Raw genomic sequence first — 18316 nt, 5'->3', positions numbered from 1 at the left:
TCGCAGTATTCTTGAGTTTATTATAGACGCTGAGAAGTTCTGGAGCGTGAGACATCAAAGGCTGCATTTTTCTCCTTATGTGAACCTAGAGACTGTGCCTAAGATGGCATGGGATAGCCTCCAGGAGAAGGTCCCTCAGCCCCATTTAATTTGCCAATGCAGGATCCTGACTTGTACGTCTTGTAAATCCAGAGTTTCCCAGGGAGAAAGCTCTGTGACCAGATGATGCGAGGCTGGAACTTAAGTGACATTACTCTGCACATATGTTTGCCAAATGAAACATGACTGTAGGAGCATCATGACATTTGGTCTGAAGACTTCAGTAGGCAAACAGGACTTAATCCAGATAAATGATTATGGTATGAATATTTCCATTATTTTGAATTTGTATTTTGTCAAATCTCTGAACAAATATCTTAGCTCATTTGTCAAAAAAAATGAGAGAAGTGTAAGTTCAGAAGCATGTCAACACCTTCTGTTTTGTCATCAACTCTGATAAGGTTAACCTTGAATATTTTTGAATGTATTTGGTAAAGAAGAAAAAATGACATCTGTTTTGTAACCTCACATCTTCCTACACTTTCTGACAGCATGTAGCATTTTCACTGAACTGTAAGATTTCCTCGTGAAAGCTGAGCTAATCAGAGGTGGCTATCCAAAGTTCAGTCAATAAATAGCTTGGCTTTCTAGCTTGCAAGAGTATAAAGGGAGATCAATAAGAACTATGAAGATTATTTCTCCATTTCCTTCTGCTTCATGTCAAGCTAGCCATGAAGGACAGACTGCTTCCCTTCTCTCAGTTCAGTGCCTGTTCAGTGGATAAAAAGAAGTGTATGTTAATACTAGCCTTTAAATACTTGCATTTAAGTAAAACATTCCTAAACAATACCTATTTATAGCCTTTGCGTATTTACTATCAAATCAGAATGTTTAATAAAAACATTATGTAACTTCACATGGATTTTTTCTTACTGTTCCTATAGAACTGGCTTAGTCATGAAAATCTAGACCAAATCCCTGTCCTGAAAAATTCCTATCAATACTAAGAACAAGCTTTTGTTCTGAAAACAAGTGCATAATTTCTACCTTAACAACATAAAGCACAGCTTCAGTAATGTCAGCCCACATGGAGCTTGTGAAACATCCATTATATCAGATTACTTTCTGGAGCAGGGTTTAGTAAATTGCTGTACTGAAATAGTGAGGAAGTGTCCAGTTTGAATTGAATATCAATATGAAGATTAAGTGTTGACCAGTGTGAAGTGAAGGATATTTCTGAGACGAAATGGAAGAAGCAAAAGCCAGTTAAAAGAAACACAGTTACATACTTAGTATAGCCTGTATAGAGAAAAGGCAAGGAGAAGGATCCAAGAGAACCAAGTCAATTTTAAGTGTTTACCTAAAGGTAAATTATCAGCAAAACCAGTGCTTGTTGATGTTGGTGTTTTTTTAAAGCATTGATTCAAGTGAGTGTACACTTTAAATCTGTATCTCATCTGCAATTAGAGTTATTTGTGACAGACATTTAATGCAATTTTAAACAGAGTACTGAAATACAGACCAGAATCTGGAAGAAAATACTTAATATTCATAAAGAGTTAAAGATATTTTAATTGTCAAGATGGCTGAAATTCCAGGAAAGAGTCTAGAGAAATAAGGCGAAATAATCTTGGAACAATTCTCTTTGAATATTCGTTGAGAACAGAGAAGGTCTGAGAAGAGGAAAGGTTCAGAAAGTATCTCCAAAAAAGAAATTTGGGGAACAAAACAGAAAGCTTAACTTCAACACACAGGAAGACATGGCACCAAGTCAAAAGTGTAATGAAATTGTTAGGTTTTTTTTTGTCTTGGTTATCTGCCCTCAATGCTGAAGAAGCCTGTCACTGCAGCTAAACTTGATGTTAGGTAAAAGTTTGGGGTAGTGGGTAATGCAGTGCCACAATCCAATATTTTTATTAATAAATTTCATCTTAGAGTAGGAACAAATGCCAATTTGGAGCACTCTGAAAAGAGCAGCACAAACTCTGCACCTTTGAAAACTGAGGTTACTACCTGAAATCTGTAAAATGAATTTCAATGCATGAAACTGCAGAGGAGTGAGGTAGGAAATGAAAAACAAACCCAGAGCAGGAACCGTGTAGCTGAATAGCACTACTGCAGAAGCTGAACTAGCTTGTATAGTTGATAACAAACTGCATACATGCCAATGTTGTGATGCTATTTCAACAAAAGCAGACTGAATTTTTGTATGTTGTAACCAGAGCATCATACCCAAGACATAGGAAGCAGAGTTGTTTTTTTTTTCACCTCATGTCAGCAGCCAGGACTCAATGTCCAGTTCTGGATACCACAAGGTGCAGACAGAATTACAAAGAGGAAAAAAAAACCCTTAGGAAGATCAGTTTAAAACATCTGAAGTGGAAAGGATGAAGGAACTAGTTCTAGCTGAGACAGATGAGAAAGAGACTATCAAAGCATGTAAAAATTTTGCTGTAAAGATGATAGTCAGCACACACTCTGCATGCACTTTAGGATTATGACAAGAAATAATCAGCCCTGGTGTTCAGCAAAGATTTAAAGCAGGTATCAAGAAACAGTCTGCATTTCATCAGTGGAGGTTTGGCATTTTCCAGGGATGGAGGTTGCTCAGCCCCTCTGGGCAGCTTGTTCCAGGGCTTAACCACTGGGATTTACTGGGGCTGCAGCATGGCCTCTTGCTCCGTCACTACGTACTGCTAAGTCTATCCCCATCCCCTCTGGGTGTCACCACACAGCTTCTCGCTCACCCTTCCCCTCCCCAGCAGAATGGAGGATAGAATTGGGAAGACAGGAAAACTTGTGGGTTGAGATGAAGACAGTTTGCTAGAATAGCAAAGGAAAACTACAGTAATAACAAAATATAAGGATACTAAAATATACAAAATGAACAATGCATGATTTCTCACCACCCAATATCCCAATGACTGATACAGCCTGTCCTGAGCAGCGATCATGGAAATGAAACCAAGCAGCAAGCAAAGTGGGGAGAGGGAGATATGCCTCCCCTGGGCAACACCCACTTATGTACTGAGCATGACTTTTATGGCATGGAATACTCTCTTTGGCCAGTTTGGGTCAATTATTCTGGCTATATCCCTCCCAGCTTCCTGCACCTCCACATTAGTGAGACCTGGAAAGCTGGACAGTGTCCTTGGTCTCATTAGCAACCACTGATAAACATCAGTGTGTTTATCAACATTCTTCATATACAAAATCCAAAACACACCAACTACTGAGAGGAAAATAATCTCCATCCCTGCCAAAAACAGGACAGTATTTGATGAATTCTTCTGCATAGCGTGCAAGGTCTCCTCCTTGTCCACCCAGGCTGTCCTTCCTAAAGAGCTTGCAGTCATCCATTACAGTCCTCCAGTCGTACAAATCCATCCATCTGTCCCTCCAATGACTCCATAGCTCTGGGGATGCTCATGGGCTCCCAGCACCTCCTTCCTCATGCTGTGTATATTTGTGTTCCCTTCTTTCCTCCCTCTGTCATTACTTTCAATTTCAATATATGAAAGGAAATATACTCCATAAACCCTGAGTATAGACTTGGAACTAAAATTCTTCACAAGAGGCTATCTTGGAGCAGGCAAATGTAGCAGTACAAGCTTCTACACACCCATCTCAAGTCAGATCAGGTCTAGATGCAACAGATGTTCATCAAACTCTAAGCTAGAGTTTGGGTGCAGTGCTGTACGGACATGGCTATGTCACCTACATGCCCTGCACCCACAGCAGTTCAGGGTGCTGTTTGTCATGTACAGGGTTCACAAACCTTCTGAGACCACTAGTTAATCTAAATAGTAAGTATAAATGTACAATTAAACTGTGAAGATTCATGGGCAACAGTTTCAGCAGCAATGGTCCGTACTCGGTTTGGGTGAGTGCAACCTGGCTGGATGGAAACCACTGCTGACACTTGCTTGGAAGTTTCTTTACAAGGAATCATTGTGTTACACAGGCCTGGTTTTTTTGGTTTTTTTTGTCCATGCTGAGACAGGAAAAGTAATTCAAGCTTTAGCAAAAAACATGAAAAAGGCACTCCAGAAACTCCATAACGTCTGTCTTCAGTGAAGATAGGGATGAAAACATTTTCTAAGGTTCTCCCTGTTGGTCTTCATCTTAATGCAAAATCTCCAAACCAAACCTTCCCAAACATCCATCCCCACTAGTTGAACATTTTCTTACTGTTAATGAGTTTGACTTGCTCCTGTCAGCAGCAGGAAGACTTGCAATCTGCACAGAATGGTACACAGCTTGATGAGCACTATTAAGTGCATCCTTTTGTATGGTATAGCCAACCTGTTAAAAATAGAAACAGGTCAAAGCCTTCATAAGGAGGGATTTCTCTTTTTCCCACCATCAGATGAAGCTCTTCAGACCCATAATTTAACTGTTTGTCTCATTGTAGAGGTGCTAAAAAATTTGTCAAAAGACTTCAGCTAGTTAGTCTGCAATTTAGCTTGAAAAGTTTGTTTCTTCCCATTCTTTCTAGTTTTTGAATAAAGAGATATGGGATAACGCCTGCTTGCCATGGTAGGTACACGAGCTATAATTTGCAATGAAATATCATGAACTGTGCCATACTACAGAAGCCTTAATTAGAGTAATTTAAACACATTGTAACTTACCAGTGATTTTGCATTCAGTATATTTTAAACAGCTGAGCCCTGAAAAAAAATGCTGTAATTTGCTCACCACCACATATCAATGGGCTTCTGCAGCTGTGGAATCACACTCAAATCAAGCTTGCACAGGCAGCCAAATTATTCTTCAGGAACTGGAGAAAATCAGAGAATGATATCCCTACAAACAGACTGTTAAAAAAAAAATTGACTGTTAGGTCTCCTACGTGATTTTTGTCCATTTGTACCTGAAGGACAGAATTCAAGGATTTAATTTTTTTTTTAAAGTAATAGTTCCTAGATATTTCACCTCTTTGTCTCTTTAACCTCACACATTCGCTGTTCTCCATTGGGGCAGGAGGTGGCTGGCCAGTCTGCACATAAGGCTATGAAGGTGTCTCTCTAGTTAGCCGAAACAGAGAAATATGCTTGAAGATAACATGCTATTAAGAGCAGTATGAGCATGGACTTAGAGTATAAAGGAAAAGATAGCAGGTACTACTAGCTGGCAGTTTTAAACAAGTTGTTTGTTAAAGGATAATCTCACAAGACTGCAATTAAGAAATGAATATGCTTTTGAGTAAAGGAATGAGGGCTAGAAAAAAATTTTCCTAACTCTTTCTTGGCAATTACATTAGCATTGTATATATCCCCAGTGTATTTTATTATGTAGGCCCCTGTCACTTCCCGAAGCTAGAAAATATAAAAGATTCTTTCATTCCTTGCACAGCTGCTTAAATCAAGACCAGCTACGGGTAGGAGACATCTCATTTGATTGCATATTTACACATGCTGCACAAGCACTTAGTGGGAAAATGTGTAGGAGATTCAGCATCAACATCACCATCCCTCCACCATGTCTCCATAAGGCACCTTGTAAAGACCAGTTCGTGCTGTGCATCTGGTGCAGGTCTAAGTTCAGGCTCATGCCCAAACATGCATGCTCTACACGCAAAAATCCCTAAGCGTAGACCACCAAGCGTCTCCTGCCAGTAAAGAAGCAATCAAATCTATCTCTGATACACAGCAAAAAGAGAGAGTGCTGAGTTGCAGCTAACTGCCTATCTGCCATCAGTTGTTCCCACACGCCTGACACAAGTAGTCAGGACTCAGCTACACAAAAGTGCTGACCTTCTCTGAGCCAGGGCCCATCAGAGGCTGACTGGGACAGAGAAGTGGCAGCTCAGGCACCAGATGTGCAAAACCCTAAAGATTTCCTTAAGGAGAGACCAGCCTGTAAACAGAAGATTTTTACGCTTCAAAGTTGAGAAAGGTTAACATCCCTGAGATTAAATGTTCACCACGGCATCCGGAAATGGTAGAGAAAGGTATCAAAACTGTAAAGGGCATGCAATTTCCACACAAAAGCAAGAGATTCCTCTGAAAACACTCTCTCCAGGCAAGGATTACTCTGATAATATTTTCAAAAGACAGCACAACAAAACAGCTAATCATTATAGGCTTCTGGAGGACACCCTACATAGTTAATTCAAACCCAAAACACAGAGGAGTAGAAGCACTTTATTCCAACACCGTTGCTTGTTTTTGTAAAACTGCCTTTCTGAAAAGGTAATTGAGTCAGCTGTTCAAGTGACAGCATTCACAATGGGGAAAGGATGAGTCTTCAGTGAGTGATTAATTTCTGGAGACAACTATAAAAATACTTTATTGCAGATCTAGTCCAAATTCAGGAGTATGTTTGTGTTACAGGACAAAATAAGAGGACAAAAAGATAATGTAAAATTAATACAAGCCTTTAAAATACCTTTATCCTTTCTTGTGAGCATTTTAAAATTGTAGACTATTTCTGAGACAGAAACTTGTCACAGGACAGCCTCTTGCTGCCCACCAGGCTGCCCGTTCATGCCTCTGGAAACCGTGAGTGCCTTCTGCCCACGCAGCAGGCAAAAATTTTCATTAGCATGCTCTGACAGGAGACCAATTAGCAGGGCTGTGACTGCACTAGGGACACAGATGAACCCCTAGTTGGTTCAAATACTCATTTCATCTACAAAATTAATGAAACAGTAATAACCAAGCTTCACAAAGCAATAATACTAAACAAAACATCTACTTGAATGACTGCTGATAGCACTCACAGCCCACTACACGGATGCATCTCACTTGTGTGATAAGACATTACAGCTACAGCCCATGTATGGCCCCAGGGAGGTCAGGGTCCCATGCGCTGCCCCAAAAGGGAACTGGGGGAGGATGCCCTGTCTGCCTCAGACCAGGGGCAGGGATAAGGTCATGCCAACCGCAGCCTGAATGGCAGCGGCACACCTCACTTCATCTCAGGTCCAGAAATGAGAGTCCAGTGTTTTCTTCTGTGAGGATCTTCTCGCACAAGATTTACTTCACCACTTGGGGTTTATATCACTGGTCCCTGTGCTGAATATTATGTGGGTCATCCAGTTGCTTGTGATGGTTTTGTCCAGTCGTTACCTCTTGTCTCTGGCAAGGAGTAGGGTGACAAGGGATGGCAGCGCAGACTCCTTTACAAGAGGCATCCTTTGCTTCAGTATTGCAAGCAGAGGGGAAGCTGGCTGAGGAGTCAGGGTAAAAAGAAAACAACGCAGCTCTGGCCTCCATAAGTCAGCTGGGCCCACTACTGCAGACAAATTCCTTCAATAACCATAATTACTTCAGAAAAGAAAACAACCTTGTTTTCTGGATATATTGTGTAAGAAGATTTCAGGGTCTTCCTGTTTTACTGGTCAATCCATCTTTCACTTGATCGATAACAAAGCTTTAATGAAATGTTTTTCATAAAATACTTGTCAGTACTGTAAAAAGATGGCATCAGTTATTGTGACCTAATGCAATACAATCTATGTTTTTATGATTAAAAAAATATAAAGGCTGTAATAGACCAGGGAGGGAGTTATCAACAGGGATTATAGTACAAGACTTGGTAGTTCCTGCAATGTAATCTGCATTCTTCCTTTGAAGCATGATTATAGAAAACATTTGGTAGGACCAGCAAGTTGTGCAATACCATTATTTACTGCCTTAGCTTCTTGCCTTCTCAAAGGTCAGTCTACTCTATAAGAATCGTTACCTCAATACTCACTGCTCTGCCCGATCATATTGCTTGCTTAGGGGCACATATTTAACACTAGTCAATTTTTTAATTTCAAAATACTGGAAAAGCCTCAACTCCAATCCATCGGATCCCTCCCTTTAGAAGCAGCATACTAAAGAATTTGCTTTTTCTGCAAAGCTTTATCACACACGTTCTTAGCTTGACCTCATCTCTAAATGCTACTGAGAGTACTTTCTCAGTAAATTTCAAAGCACTTGCAGGGCAAAAGGAAAAAAAGGAGAGCATGGTGAGGGGGAAGCTTTTATACGAGTAGGCCACAGCCAGCCCTAGGCATTTATTCATTAACACTTACCTGAGAGTGTCCAAGAGCCTCAGGTGTTCTGCACAAGAAAACAGGCTGAAGCAGTAAATCTTTTGAGGAAATATTTGGCGTTTCAACTGTATCAATGTTTGTCCTGCTGCCTTCCCAATCTATCAGATAAACAGTAACTCATAGCAGTTCAACTTCGGTATTTTTTCTCTTGAATGACTGCTTTATTCACCACAGGTGGGTCACATTCATGAGAAAGGCTCAGTCGTGTGAATTGGATTCGGTATAAAAACCCATCCCAGGACCTTAATTCTGGCTATAGGTAGTGTAAGTTTTGGTTGGAAGTTTTAAGTAGATGTAGTTTAGTAGGTATTACTGACTGAAGTGTTTAATTTAAAGGATTCATCCGTAAGGTATTAGTACTGCTATTAGGAGGTAGGTAAATAAACAGCTACTCAAATTTTACTTTGTAACTGTTTTCCTGATTCTAGCCTTGCTATTTAAAGAGTTGTAGTTGGTTATGTGAATGCGCTGCGCATAGAGAAATGGCAAGTTGCAGCTCCTGCTAAAGTGCTTGAAAAATGGTTCAGGGTAATAGGACTTTGTAAGGGCTTTGTGGGTTGGAAGAGAGGAGCCAGAGGATGGTGTGGTCTGAGCTAATTTGTTATTAGTGGGATGAAAATGCAACTATTGTATGCAGAGAACCTAATTCCTCAGTATGTTTGTACTGTGGCTTTTTATTATAGCTCTGTTTTACACCCTATGACCCTGGTTTTACTTCTAAGGGAATCTCCCTTTGAAATGTGTTCCTTGAATCTTTAAAAATCCTTTAAAATTTATTGTGGTGCTGTCCATTAGTACTGGTTTATATAGCAGGAGGCAGCAGTCTACTGTGAATCTAGATTATGAATTGTTTATATCTTTCCTATTTTAAACCTCTGTTCTCAATATTTTTGTCTGTGTCTACTTGTGAATGCTAAAGTGATTAGAGAACTCAAGGAGCAGAGCTCAAGTCTATTTGAACGGAATCTGTACCCCCTTTCTTAATGCAAGGGAGGGAGATTATAAAAATATTTTTTCCCCTTTTATTTGACATTTTTATTTAACTAATGTCTGCCCTTGGAACAAATTGGCTTTGAACACCAAGCTACTGGTTAATGTATGTTTGTAGAAACCTGACCCTCTGAGATATAGTTGTTTAGTATGCTGGGCTATCTTGTTATTGCCTTTAATAGGCCTTCAAAGACATGCAGCTTGAATAACAACCTAAATCTAAGGTTGTTACCAGCTGACTACAGGCCTAATAAGCTACTGCCACTGGGAATAGTTAATGACAAAAGTGTCCCACTTACTTGTAACTTGTGTGTGTTATTTTTGTTTATGCTTTAGTATTTGCTGCCATTATGCTTTTTTTTAAAAAAAAAAAAAAACAAACAAAAGAGGACAGTAAAGTTTCTCTTAGCCTTAAGGTTGTCCTTTAGGTTTGGCATGTGATTTTGATAACAACTTCAGGATGAACTTGTTATTTACTGGAACAGTGCTAAGTCAGTACATTTGAAGTGTAAATCTCCCAGTTTTGTTTGCCTGAGAAGTGCAGAGGGGCACTGGTAATACAGATCTACCTCACCCTGAGAGATCCTGGTAACACACCTGAGGGAGGGCAGCCTGTAACTGAGAGCATTCCATCCCCTCTGGAGAGATGTCTTGTGGCTTTACAGCATTGCTGAGGGACTGGGGAGTGCTGCTTGGGCAAGATAAAATGAGAAGAGGAGTTCCCTCTGCCCTTGTCCCTTACTGGCCTCTGGCTGCCTTTTCTGTCTTACTGCCCCAAGAGCCTGCCTGTGGCTGCTGTTCCTTTTCACCTATGGAATAACTGTCTTAAATCCAATTGGCCTCTTTTCCACTTGGCTATGCAGTAAGTCTGCTGTGACTTTTCTTCAGCTTTCAAACTGCTTTAATAAGAGCATGGCCTTGGGAGATGTCTTAATCTGGGATGCCGAGGAGGGAAATGCATCCTTATGTTTGCTCTGATCTGTAGAGTGGATTGGTGGGTCCTCTGTGGACTGCTAACAGGGATAAGTGCTTGCTGGTCTCTGTTAGATAGTATTTCCTTTCTTTTGAGATCCTTTTATTGCTGAAAGGAACATACGGATATGCAGTGTAAAGGGTTTCCACAGTTAAAGAGTGAGCGAGCTGATTTACACTCTAATGTTGATACATATCAACTGTCTGTATAAGCAAAATGCATGCTTAGGTTATATAAATATGTGTATACATATGTATGCACAGTATGTGTGTATGTATGTATGCAAGCTGTAAGTTAAAACTCTTGTTGCCATATTTTCAATTCTGAAAAACTATCTCCCAACCCAGAGCACTTTTTTTCAGGACTTCTTTATTAATCATTAGTTTTGTGATGTTCTTTATTCCTCATACTGATGTTGCACATAATGGTGTCAGACTGCCTTGAGTTGTTGAAGCGACTATCAAGAGATAAATTTCCTGTAAGACTTAATTCTAAGAGATTTATATTCCTGCAGGTCTCTTCCATAGTCCCAGATAAGATCTCATGAATTTAAATAGATCAACTACAGTTGATGTCTTTTCTTGATCTATTTGAATTGCTTCTGAAGCTATTGATCATAAGCTTTTGTCTCCTTCATGCTGGTGGTGCAGCTGCTTGCTCATTCAAGGCCCAACTTCTGAGGTTCTGGGCTTATTCCATGCCTCTAAAGTGGCTCTAAAACTGCTAGTTCTTACAAGTAATCAATGCTAGCTCATTCTTGGCAAGGATTTAATCCACACCAGGATTTTGATGGAAAGGTTCAATTACTTTTTTTTGCTCTTAAACTTGATTGTCAGAAGCAAAAGGCATAAAGGAGATGGGACAGTTTCTGTAACTCTTAATGATACTGTGCCTTACTATGTGATTAATAGTATTTACAGCTTTATGTAGTCTCTCTTGTGCCTCCTTCTTCGTATAGAAAGGTGAATTACTGCACCCTAAAAATCCATAATAAAGACAAAATAACTCCTGTAAACAATGTTTTTATAGTTCATTTGAGCAGTTAATTAAGAGTATAGCATTGTTTCTCTTTTCAGTGGCTGAGCAAAACTCATTGCAGTTTCTAAAGAAAGCATGAGTTGATCCACATGCTAAATGTGTATTCCACAAACATATAACAACTGCTTATCTTTTAGCATTAGGTAATATTTTCTTTTCCTGTGGATGCTTCTGAGTAATAGCCTTGTTAGAACCTCTACAGAAACAAGCTTGCCATTTCAAAAGTTCCCATTTCATTGTTCCTTAGAGTATCTCATCTAGCAAGTGCTTTAAATTCCCTTTTCTGCTCCTGCTATCCTCTTGTGTATTGGAATGCATATGTAGTGTCACGTTTGAGGTGGAGATGTCTGACCCGCAAGAAAGCCCCTCTTCTCTGGGCATCTAACCTGCCCTCAAGTTCACAAGAGAACTTCACCCCCAGAAAATGAAAATATCTCCAAGATATTTGTGCCATGCTAATCTTGTTTGAATATGAGGGTAGTAAGTACCTACAATAATCTTGACATGCTGCACAAGCCACAGCATGTAAGGCTTGTTTGCATAATATATACCCAGAGCTGTTATTCCTCCCCAAGAGGATCCTACCAAATTAAGATTTCATTCATGGAAAAGTTATCTTATCTTTCAGGATTGTCTTGTCTTTGAAGACTGAACAACAATCACAAAATATATCAAAGCAGTTAATTTGTTCTTGTTTTACTCAAGTGCTGGCAAGTGTGTGCCTTAACAGCTTCCTAATGGATACTTAAGAAGTTGTGTCTCCTGTCCATAATGCTAGTGAGCAGAATGCTTTTAACACATTATGGTTGATAATTACACGTCAGTTTAGGTAATAGGGTTAATAGACTGCAGTGAGAGGTCAGTTTTTAGCTGTCAGATTGGAGAACTCATTGTCAAAGATATCTATCACCTGGGATGTCCCAGTGTGATGTTTATTTAAAAAAAAATACATCTTAGGGGGTGGAAAGGAGGAAAGCTCTGCGTTTAATGTGTTCTGCTGCTTCTGAAGGCCAGTAAGTTGGATAACTACATACAGTACTGAGCTTTGTCTGAAATTGTGCCTGTAATTTAGCTGTGTCATCCTGTAGCTTGTAACTCTGGGTATATTGTGTGGTTTAGTAAAGTGTTGTGTAGTACCAGACTAAATTTGTGCAGCAAACTTCAATATCCCTCTGGCAGCTTGCCAGGAGGCAGTCAGAGGTAACCTTCCCCCTGTCCTGTCCCAAGCTCCTTTCCTAACCCGACCCAAGAAAGCTGGTGCAGATGCTGTGGGCAGTTACTTCCCTGTATATATAGAGGGATCATTCCCTCCCAACACATCCTGCTAACAGAGAAACCAGAAAGAAAATCAATAAAGTTATTTTAGAGGTTTTAGACTTGTAGTCTAAGTAACAGCTTTCATGGTGATAACTGGGAGTAGGCTGCTCTTTGCTCTTTTGTTGTCATTGAAGGTAATGACTTCTATTTTTTTGTCCCCCAGACAAAAGGGCATAAGCACTACAAGGAGAGTTTGACAGAACCATGTTACAGTATGTACTCCATGGCATAAGAGCAGTAGTTCTTGACTCTCTACATTGGTCATATGCAGTAATGCAAGTGGAAATATGTCCAAAAGGGGGGGGGGGGAACCCAAAACAATAACTCCAAACCCCCCAAAAAACCCAAACCAAAACAGAAAAAAAAAAACAAACCATGGGGGAACTTGTGAAACCTAATGGGCATCATCTTGCTAGAGTGAATAGAGAAAGGAGCTTCAGGGATAACTCAGTTTTCTTTATTCCTAACAATTATTCTTCAATTTGAGAAAATTACTTTTCTGATAACAGTCAGGAATCACAAATGCTTTTTGCTCTGTTCAATTCCCCCCGCTGTATGTTCACAGGACACAAAGGCAATGTATAAATTGAATGGTAGTTGATGGTTCATGCTTGCACAATGGTATAATAGTCACATATTGTGTAATTTTACTGTGGTCCAGTGCGTTGTCACTATTTCTGGCTTTAATACAAAATGCAGATTAGCAGTGCAGGATTACTGTGCTGTACAGGGCTATGTCTATGATAGCACGTGCTGCCTTGCAGAACGCAAAAGATCCCTTTTCTGGTGCTGGAGTGTTAGATGCAGTCTTTGTGTCTAAAAGTGGAGAGCATATGAGTGTGAAATGTAAGAGGAGATTTGCCAACTGCTGATATCTTTCTTATTTCTCTGCCTCCATATGTCTTTCCACTGGCTGCCTCTTACGTCGCAGTTTCCATCCCCCTGCACAGATGCTTTTCTATCTTCTTTGGAAGAAGAATCTGTATTCCTCTAACAGAAGGCATGCATAATCTGAGCTATTTATTAAAATAGAAGCATTTTCTTAGACCATGTATATACATTCATTTTGCTGAGCTCTCCTTTGAGCGTACAGACAGGGAGGCTGGGGGAAAAAAAAGCATGAACTTTCATATATGAGCAGGTCTGCAGTCCCTCAGTGCAGGATGAACTGCACCAGGAGTGTGACTTTGCAGAAACATTTGTTTACATGGCAGAAAAATGATCCTCGTTGTGACTCAACTGTTCGCATAAACCAATACACAAGATCATTCTTATTAAACATGTCTAAATAACTCCTGAGAAGGTGTGTGTAGTATAGGTTCTTAAACATTATGGAAAAATATTCAGGCTTACTGTCAGGTACATATTACATTGCTCCAACTGAACAATGGAAAATATTTTTTCAAACACTTTAATAAAGAAGTGAAAGATAGTTAATGGGAGTCTCTTAGCAAGAAAATATTTAAGCTCCTGACTTAACTCTTGTTTAAATACCACAAGTGTAATTTTCTCACCTAACTTGAATTCTGTATGACTAAAGTACATTTCCAGCTAATATTTGTTCCTGGTTATACAATATGTACAAACCAGATGTTACATATAATGTGTGGTGTCAAAACCAGTGGCCCTTGCTATGTCTTTTGGGCAATTAGAAGTCTAGCAACTGAGTTGAAGATTAAAACAATTTTTTACTCTTTGTTTAAAGAACAGATTTTTTTTTTTTATTAAGGACATTTGTAAAATAGGTGCAGGTTTTTTCCCCTAAAACAATCTCCAGTGCCCATGCAAGTAAAACCAAATAAAATTAGGTGGTTTTCATGGACTTGAAAGATGCTTCCTCTGGTCCTTCAGGTATGCTCCTCTGGAGAGGAACGTTCTGACTCTCAGCAGCTCCTTGCCTGCCTCCAGCCCAGCCTACATCCCAGGCTGCTCTGGCTGAAGCAGGGCTGGATGCTGTGTGGTGGTCAGATCTTCTGTAGAACTCAATGCATGGCTGACAGATGCCCTGGCTGTACTGTGTTCTACCATGAACACTTCTAGTCCAAAGAATATGTTAGCCTGGATCCTTTCACACTTATTGCCTGAGTAGTGTTTGTGTAATTGGCTGATTAGTGAGGCTTCAGGCAGGTGTGAACATGAGAGTAAGTGGTTTGGATGCTCACGCAGAGTTTGGAAATATGCATAAATTAAAACTTGTATTAAAGGCTTAGCTGCTCAAATATGGTATTCTCTCTTCAAGATTGGGTACTCAGCCATTTAAGATGGAAACTTCCAGACATTCTTGTGTACTCAGAATATTTTTTTTTTTAAAGCAGCAAATCTATGTTTGCTTTTCCAAGTGGATATGAGGTACTTAAGAAGAGCCATTAGTTTACTAAGTAAATCCTTTAGATTGCAGACAATCACTGTGGCTGGATATTACTGGAGACCCTCATAAGCAGAGGCTGAGGTGATGTAATGCACTGTATTTCTGATTAAAGATTATCTCCTTAATTGACAGCTGGAAAGCAGATGCTTAGGCTAGTGTTCCAACTTGTGCAATATTGCTGACATAATGGAATCTGTAGAAGTGCAACAGGAAATTCTGTGATAGAATAAGGGGGCAGTATCTGGACTGTGCTGTCTCAAATCCACAAGTATGGGCACAAAAAATGCTTTGAAATAAGGACTGGAGCATTTGGAGAGGAGGTATCTATGCTACATAGAACTGACTTGGTTCATGGGTGTTTCAGAGGTTCTTGTGCCAAAGGATGATGGGAGTGCTGGGTTGGGCTGAGCTGGTGGCAGCCAGGGGTGTCCAGATGAGGAGAGCCAGGCTGAAGCTTCTGCCTGAGTGAGGAGGAAACCTTTGTTACCAGAACAGGGGGTTCCCAAATCCGTCTTGGCTTTAGCCTTCCCTTAGTGAGTGTTTAGGTGCTGCCTTTGAGGGAGTAACCAAGTCAGGACATCCCCACAAGGCATGCTGGCAAGTGTCTGATTGCGTGCAACCTCATCCTTTTTAATTACCACTTCAGTCCTGGTATTTTATTTTCTCATGTATCAGAAGTTGATTGAATCTTACCTTTTTAAAGAATGATGTTTGTTTGCATAAATGGTATGCATACCAAAAATCAAAGTAATCTCAAGTGTGTGCTAACTGATTATCTTATGCAAATTATCTTAAGTTTATCTTGGGTAATGCTTCTGTTTCATTCTTGGGAGTATAAAGATGCACTTTGAAATGCAGACTGATGTGGCTAAATGAATTACACCTTAACTGAGTTTTGCTTTCCTCAGGGAGGGGGATGCAGCAGGGATTACAATTTAAAGCAGCTGAGAAGATAAAAAAATCTCTGCCTCTGTTATACCTAAAAGTTCAGTACAGCATCAAAGATAACTGCTGTTTAATGGCTGCTTGGAGATCTTCATACAGAAAAGCAGTGACTGAGGTGCATTTTATGGGCATATCAGTTTTTGCTGTAATGGGAATGTGGCACAATGATTCTTGTATGATTTTAGTCAGTACAAAGAAACTTCTACAACCACCTCTTTAACACAGTGTATAATCATTGTAACTGACAGGGGAGGATTATTAAAGGGAGGATGTTTTATCTTGCATATCTAACATTTTTTCTAATTATAATGTTTTAAACAATGGCTAATAAAGCAGGCTACAGACCATTGTTTAAAAGCTAATAACTGCATTCCACTTCAGAGGAGTAGCGTTGGCTTTCCTTCTCCACCAGATAGTGGTGGTGTCTGTAAGACACTGTCCTCACTATTGTATGTGTGCTGCATGCTAAACCCTGTAACTCTACCAATATACAGATATGTTAATGGTGGATCATTAAAGACAAGTCAAGCCTTTCTTATCTTTCTTCTGTAATCTGGGAACAATTCATTCAGTGTGGTATGACAATGTGTTGAATCGTAATGAGCCATTAAGGAAAAAGTATCTTTATGAAGTACATGTTGCCTCTATGAAGGGTTGGTGTATCTGACTCTAATGTCTTTTCACCAAACATAAATATTGTTCAGTTCTTAGTTCCCATTTCTCTTATTTTCACCCTTGACCCCTTTTCCTTGCTTCACCTCTATAGGTGAACAAACCCTGTAAATTTAATGGTTGTGGTAAGGACTTAGTGGCCTTCTGTTAAATAGCAGCTTGGAATGTCTTACTCATTTGCTACTTGGGCTACTAATCAGACAAAAATAACACCAAATACAGTATCACTCTTGAGGTGTGAGTTGCCTCATTTTGTCACTGTTATACTGGGAAAATAGAGCTAATATATGAAAATGTCAAGAACCTCTTGAACCCAGTGTCTCTTAATAGATAATGCCACAGACAAAAAGGCAACTGATTAATTTTCTCCACTCTGAATGGGTAGGGTTTACACTGAGAAAAAATCTGTACATGCAGACCTGAGGACACCAACAGTTTTGATTACTCAGTCTCTATTCTATGTTATCTAATTGTGGCTCTCTATTCCCTCCCACGTCCACCCTTCCCACTGCCCCTGTATTAAACCTATAGCAAAAGGTAAGATGAGGCAGGATAAAATATGCCTCAGTAAAACAAGTTCTCTAGCTAAAGTTGTATTGTACAGATTACTTGTTTATTATATTTAAATTTGTTTCCTCAGTTCTTCCTGCTGTTGTTTGTTGCCAACTGCAACAAAATTTCACACTTCTGAAAGTGCAATAAACTGGTAAGAAGGAGAATCTCAGGCCCAATAAATTCTATGTGCTTTCTCCTAATCTAACTTAATTTAGATTTAATTGATAGGCAATAAAAGGAACAGATTTTGTGGCATACTGTGATGACTTAGGAGATGATGCAACTTCATGCAGAAATGCTTTTTCTAAAGAGTATTTATGGCAGGTTCCTTGACCTGCTGCTTCCTCCTCTCCCACTTAATAGTGGGGGAGCTGAATGCTGAGAAAGCATCTTAACAAGAAAATTATACAGGTATCTGAGATGCCCACTCTGCAAAACATGCAGTTACTTATGGGGGAAAGAAGGCCTGATGACCACACAGATGTATCGTAAGATTGAGGAAAGTAACTTGTGTAACTACAGTCTTCTAGTGTGGCTGGAGGAGTTGGATGTTTTAGGCACAGGTGGCCAGAGGGAAGTATTGGTCAGAGGAAGACATCCTCCCGCACCCAGGTCTGATTGCTCCAAATGCCTTTTGTTTTATGCACATCAGATTATTTTAGGAAACCGATAGCCCTTGTTGGGAAGAGTTCTGGGGAGGAGTATTGAGGCCCCAGGCAGCCATTCAGGGGAAGTGCCTAAGCTTGGCTAGGGCCTTGGCAAATCTTCCCTTTATCCCCAGCAGTCTAAGCAGCCTCTGTGGACTGGGGATACAAACTCTGCTGAGCTGCATCTGCTTCCTGCTCTCCTGTGGCTGAGTAGCAAGGGGAAGGGTGTAAGGCAGAAAGAAAGGCCCAAAGAGACTTCTATTTTAAATTTCCCAAGCAAGTGTCAACAAACATGTGTGTCACTGTCTGTCACACAGCTCAGGAGTTTCTGACCTACCTGATGAAGCAAAACTGTGTAAAAACTTGTCATGGCTTTTTTTTTTCTGCTCGGGGGGCTGTTTCGCATGAGGCAGGGTGACTGCAGCAGATTTCAACATCATCCTTCAGAGGCACTGAGGCAGTGTTACACAGTCAGCAATTTCCTGTGGCACTTCCCTGGAAGGGAAAAAACCTGTGTTTCTGGGTAGAAGCAAATATTGTCCGGCTTCCCGGGTTTCAGTATGGTATGGTAGTTTAGCACTGGCAATGCAATCAGTTGGGCAAATGGGAGTTGTTTCACAGTAGAATTAAAGCTTAGAGCAGCAGAATTTAATTGTGTATTATCATCAACATAGATTATTTGATTCCTGTAAGACTGAGGAGGTTAGAAGCAGCAGAGGTTA

The sequence above is a fragment of the Chlamydotis macqueenii genome, chromosome 2, assembly GCF_036417535.1.
Source record: "Chlamydotis macqueenii isolate bChlMac1 chromosome 2, bChlMac1.mat, whole genome shotgun sequence".
Classification (NCBI taxonomy): domain Eukaryota; kingdom Metazoa; phylum Chordata; class Aves; order Otidiformes; family Otididae; genus Chlamydotis; species Chlamydotis macqueenii.
Note: the sequence above shows the minus strand (reverse complement) of the source record.